The sequence below is a fragment of the Bos mutus genome, chromosome 23 (genome assembly GCF_027580195.1).
Source record: "Bos mutus isolate GX-2022 chromosome 23, NWIPB_WYAK_1.1, whole genome shotgun sequence".
Classification (NCBI taxonomy): Eukaryota; Metazoa; Chordata; class Mammalia; order Artiodactyla; family Bovidae; genus Bos; species Bos mutus.
In genome coordinates, this window is record NC_091639.1 from 16,477,332 (window position 1) to 16,483,331 (window position 6,000).

Sequence of the window (6,000 nt, forward strand, 5' to 3'; positions counted from 1 at the left end):
ATACTCCTAATACAAAGGACAGTTTCAGAAAAAGAGGAGAAAAGAGAAAATGGAGGTAAAACAAGAATTTGAGATGATATTTGCTCTTAGGGTATAAAAGTTAAATCATATATATATGCTGCTGCGGCTAAGTCACTTCAGTCGTGTCCGACTCTGTGCGACCCCATAGATGGCAGCCCATCAGGCTCCTCCGTCCCTAGGATTCTCCAGGCAAGAGTCCTGGAGTGGGTTGCCATTTCCTTCTCCAGTGCCTGCACGCATGCATGCTAAGTCGCTTCACTTGTGTTCGACTCTGTGCAACCATTCCTAGGATTCTTCAGGCAAGAATACTGGAGTGGGTTGCCATTTCCTTCTCCAATATATATATGGGACTTTCCTGGTGGCTCAGACAGTAAAGCGTCTGTCTACAATGCGAGATTCCTGGGTTCCATCCCTGGGTCGGGAAGATCCGCTGGAGAAGGAAATGGCAATCCACTCCAGTACTATTGCCTGGAAAATCCCATGGACAGAGGAGCCTGGTAGGCTACAGTCCATGGGGTCGCAAAGAGTCGGACATGACTGAACGACTTCACTTTCCTTTCCTTTACCATATACAGTATTCTAGTATTAATAGCATTTCAACCTTCAAAACCCAATTCTTTTATTCATTTTCCCTCTTCTCCTTTTCCTTCCTGTCTTTCTCTTTCCTTCCTCTTCATTCCCCTTTCCCTTCTACCTTTTTATTTCCCATTGTCTTGTTTACTAGAAATTCCTGCTAAAGCCATAAAGATACTGCAGAACCAGCCCAGCAACACTACGGACTTCTCAGGAGAGCTAGCCAAGAGATTGGCCTCATCACAGTTTGTCTGGAGGCAGTTGAATAAGGTGAGCAACCCTGATTTAGTCATGTCTTTGTAGCCTCTATTGAGACTTAGTATGTTTGGAGGGTTTTGTAATTCAGGGACCTATAGGGGATGTTTGTAAGGCCAAATAATTATCTACAAAGATAGTTACTATAAAAGAAGGAAAGAATGGTATCTCACTCCTCAGTTAAATGTATCTTTATGGATCCAACTTTCTGGTCTACTCTATGTCTATGTGAGCACAGAATTGTTCAGAGACCTCAGGAAGCGGGTCAGATACACACCAGTATTTCTACCATTCAATTGTTCGGAGTATTAATGATACATGGGTTTCCTGCAGGTCAGCTAGTGGGTAGCTGACTTCAGGCTAATTAATTTTCTCCAGAAGGTGCTTGCAGAGCGGGGAAACAGGCTGTGGTGACTACTGCAGGTGGGGAGCTGTGGGGGCCAGAACATTTCCCCTGATTTAAAAAGAACATATGAAGTCGGATATCTCCAACTTGTGAATGTCCAGGAAAATCACAAGGGTGCCCCACAAGTGAGACAGTTGTCAGTCAGGGGGAATTCCAGGTCAGTCCTTCTTGACACCAAAGGGCTCCGACAGCACCGTGTAAGTCAGTGATGTCAGAACTTCCCATCTTGTCACCCTCTACCCTCTTCCAACCTGGCCTGAGGAATGAAGATCCAGAGAGGGAGAGAGAAGGAACCTTGCAGAAATGGACACATCTGTACTTCCTGGTAGGTCCCCTGGGCCTCAGCAGGGAAGAGGGAGACATTGAATAGGCTGAATATGAGATGGAGCTGACACTTGACTGACCTGGACTTGTGAAACCCAGAGTGATAGAATGTATGGAATGGCTGCAAGGTGATGCAGGAAATGAGGATCAGTGGAGTGTGGGTGACGACAGCCACTGGAGGAGGATGAGCCGGTTCACGTTTGTATCTGCTATGGTCTCAACATTTATGTCCCTCAGAAACTTCATATGATGTAATTCTGATTCCCATGGTTATGGCATCCATAGGTGGTGCCTTTGTGAGGTGATGGAGTTGTAAGGATGAAGCCTCTTCAATGAGATGAGTGCTTGTATATATAAGAGATGCACAGAGCTCCCGAGCCCTCCCCCGTGTGAGGATACAGTACGAAGTGTGTGACCAGAAAGGACCCTGCATGACCCTGCTGTGGAAATCAATTTCCATTGTTTTTAAGCCTCTGATATTTTGTTATAGCAACTCAGAAGAACTAATACAGCATCCTAACAATCTTTAGACAGTTCAGTAAAGCTCATGCTATTTATACAAAGGTGCGAAGCACTTATATTTTCTGGTGTAACACTGTGATAGTTGGCTGACAGTTCATGGCTGGCTTTCATAAAGAATCCTGAGAATTCAGTCTTCTTGGTAGCATGACCAGAATGATGAACAATTATCTAATTTTTGATTCTAATAACTTGACCCAGAATAACTGTCTGTGATTCTTAGGTAATCTCTTAATGGTCTTCTTTGTAATGCCAGCTTCTGCTATTTGTGACTAATTTTAATAAGAGCTTCATTCTCTCAATTGTAGGAGTGAATTTTCTTTTGATTTTCTATTAAATGACGATAAGAAATGTTGACAAATTGCCTTCTTAGATTTTGACATCTCTAGAGAGTCTGTGTTTATTTTTTTAAGAGGAGACCCATTTCACAAAGCATGCATTAAAAAGCTGTAAAGCTCAAAGAAGCTTGCTATGGGATAGATCATTACAGCCATCTCAGAGCTGGATGGGATGGATGTGGATTTAGCACTTGTCATGGAGGAGTTGGCACGCCAGGAGTTTGGTGTAAATGTCAATTTTTCGTGAATTCCTGTGCAGGCAGTGGAACAGGTTAAAAAATGCAGAATGATGCCTATCTTCATTGCTCGACGGCAGGGATGGGAGTCCTCACCAGACAGTGTTGGCTCAGGCCATCTTCCTCTTGACTGTAAGAATAACCTGAATACCCAAAAGATAATGACTTCTTATGTGTTTTATTAGTATTTGCTTATCTTTGTTCCTTCTAATTATCAAATTAAGATTTGGGGAAGACACAATGAATATAAAACTCTCTAGATATGGATTTTGGAGCCAGCCTATAAGAAACCTATTAGGAATCTAAAAAGCAGAAACATAACTCAAGTTTAGTTTTAACTTTCTCTTTTCTTCCTTCCCACTCTCATCCTTTGATTTGAGGAGAGCAGAGAAAGAAGACAAGTGGAACTTCAATAGCAGATGTCCTGGGATACTTTGAAGAAAATGCTGATCTTGGAAATTCTGTTCTCCAGTTCTCTTACTCTTGAAAATATTTTAACCACCAGTGCCCAGGAAGAGGCAAGCTTTCAGTGGCATTGTGTGCAATGCAGGGAAGGCTGCACATGTCAAAAACTGCAGTGAAATTCTGATTCATTTACAGTAGAATCTATCACTATGAATGACTAGGCTCCTGCTTTATGTAGTAGCAGTCTAGAATATAGAAGTCATGAACGTTTTCTTACAAAATGAGATATTTCAAAACTCCTTCTGCATTACAGAGGTCTTTCATTCATGAGCAAAGCAAGAAAGTCCTCTGCAGGATGCTCACCTGGCTGAACACCCTCTCTATGAATGTTTGAAGTTCTTTTACTTTTTTTCACATTCTCTCTGGCTCTTGATAGGATAGCATCTGAGACTTCTTTCATACTCCGCAGGTTCATGACTAGATGATACAGAGATTCATTCCAGGAGTACAGTAACATGAGTATCCACCTAATAAGGCCTTTGTTCTAAGCAACCATAAGAAACAGTCTCATTAAAATAATCATAATTCAGTGGTTTTGGTAACATGTTATGTTTGCTCAGAGCAGTTGACCTAAAGAACTCTTGGTTATTCCTATGTGTATGCAGAGATTTTTGAAGGTAGTAAAAGTTGTAGAAGTATAAAACATAACCTCTTAGTTCACACTTTGCTGAATTAGTGGAAACAGTGTCAGACTTTATTTTTTGGGGGCTCCAAAATCACTGCAGATGGTGACTGCAGCCATGAAATTAAAAGACGCTTACTACTTGGAAGAAAAGTTATGACCAACCCAGATAGCATATTCAAAAGCAGAGACATTACTTTGCCAACAAAGGTCCATCTAGTCAAGGCTATGGTTTTTCCAGTGGTCATGTGTGGGTGTGAGAGTTGGACTGTGAAGAAAGCTGAGAGCCGAAGAATTGATGCCTTTGAACTGTGGTGTTGGAGAAGACTGTTGGGAGTCCCTTGGACTGCAAGGAGATCCAACCAGTCCATTCTGAAGGAGATCAGCCCTGGGATTTCTTTGGAAGGAATGATGCTAAAGCTGAAACTCCAGTACTCTGGCCACCTCATGTGAAGGGTTGACTCATTGGAAAAGACTCTGATGCTGGGAGGGATTGGGGGCAGGAGGAGAAGGGGACGACAGAGGATGAGATGGCTAGATGGCATCACCAACTCAATGAACCTGAGTTTGAGTGAACTCCGGGAGTTGGTGATGGATAGGGAGGCCTGGCGTGCTGCGATTCATCGGGTCGCAAAGAGTCGGACACAACTGAGTGACTGAACTGAACTGAGGTTATTTTAGTAACTAATTCTTCTGATGCATTCTAATTTATAACATGAAGAATTTTCTTTTTTCCTCTGAAATTCTATGACCACTCAGTGAGTTCTTTTATGTTGTCTATTTGCATGAGAGAATCTAAGTATTTTATGGCAAGTGAGTATGTGCTGCAGTGCCTGACCCAGGAAAGAGGGATTCCACCTGAGCCCACATCATTGTCACCCAGCTATTCATTCGTATTAATGAATCAGATGAGTCCTTCGTACTGATTTTTGATTGGTAATTTGTTTTATGATATTACAACAAAGAGACAAGGAAGAAGATATGACATTCTTAAACAGGCTTCTCTCCTCAGCTGATCCCACACCAGCACCCTGCTGACATCAGAAGAGTCTGTTTTGTTGACACGTGTCCGGGCAGAAAATGGCACAGCGTTGTGTTTAGTAACAGCATCAGTGGGATTCACAGTGGAGGGCCCCCCTAGTTCACTACTACTAGCAGAATTGAGCCTGAAAATCCCGGGGGCTGAAGATCTCTAGTTAATATACTTGATTTCTTTATAGCCGTGAATTGTTTTACTGGTAAAGAACAGAGAACTGAATAGGATTAAATATAGTAATGCACATGAAGTGCTGAGTAAAATGTAAGGCCATGTAGTAACTCTCAATAAACTTTAAATTTAAGCTCATTGAAAAATCCCTCCTCCTCTTTCTCTTTGACCTTTTTCCTTTACTTGATCACCCTCATTATTAATGAGCTTAATAGAGGAAAAGAATGCTGGTATCATTAAGAAAGTTGTAGAGAGAGAAGATAGTATTTTAAGGGGGGATGCATGTGAAAATATTTTAAATAATGTTAGGATGAAGGATAATGCAGGAAATCAGAAAGGAGAGATTATAACTGTGAAAATTTGGAGCTGCCATAAATGACTGAGGCTTGATGTGTAAACTGTGTTGTCCTCTGAACAGAGGCAATTGTTGCCGCCTTGAGAAGCAAAGCAATGTTTATAGGCCATTGTGGGGGAGACTTACAAATTAAGAATAAAAGGTGACAGAGGAGTCGTTGAAAATGACGAGTGAAGGAGGTGTCAGAGAAGTAGAAGCAGAATCAGGAGAGCCTTGAAAGGCAGACGCGGTGGCTCGGGTGGTGCAGTATAGGACTCCCACGTAGGACTCACTAGTAACAGGGAGTACTCAAAACTGGGTGTGTTTCTTACATATTCACGAATTTTGCGATCTTATATTTTACACATGGAAGTTCCATTCATTTCATGTTTTGATACAGTGTAATAGCTGCAATCCTGTGTCTAATGCATTGGTTGAACTAAAGTTGTCTGCATGGACAATTTATGGATCTGTTATTTATTTTGCTACTACAGATCTTTAGTCATCCCTTGATTTCACTCATGCTTCAACAACTGCATAATATAATTTCTCTTCAATTGCTGATGGTTCTTCAACCTTTCTCTGCATGTACGATTACCATTACCTCTAATAATCTGATTCTTGGTAACACCAGTATAGTGTCTCATGTGATCCAGTGAAAAACCCAGGGGTAAAAGACTCACATGCCTGTGTTCGACTT

At 41.7% G+C, this 6,000-nt stretch overlaps 1 long non-coding RNA gene across 1 annotated transcript in view; it reads left to right on the forward strand.

The window, feature by feature from the left end:
* LOC138985114 (uncharacterized) overlaps positions 1 to 851 on the forward strand; it is a 43,646-nt gene extending 42,795 nt beyond the window's left edge. Inside the window, exon 3 of the long non-coding RNA XR_011462379.1 lies at positions 746 to 851. This is a non-coding gene — a long non-coding RNA (uncharacterized lncRNA). The remainder of the gene's footprint in view (positions 1 to 745) is intronic.
* The last annotated feature ends 5,149 nt before the right edge of the window (positions 852 to 6,000 follow it).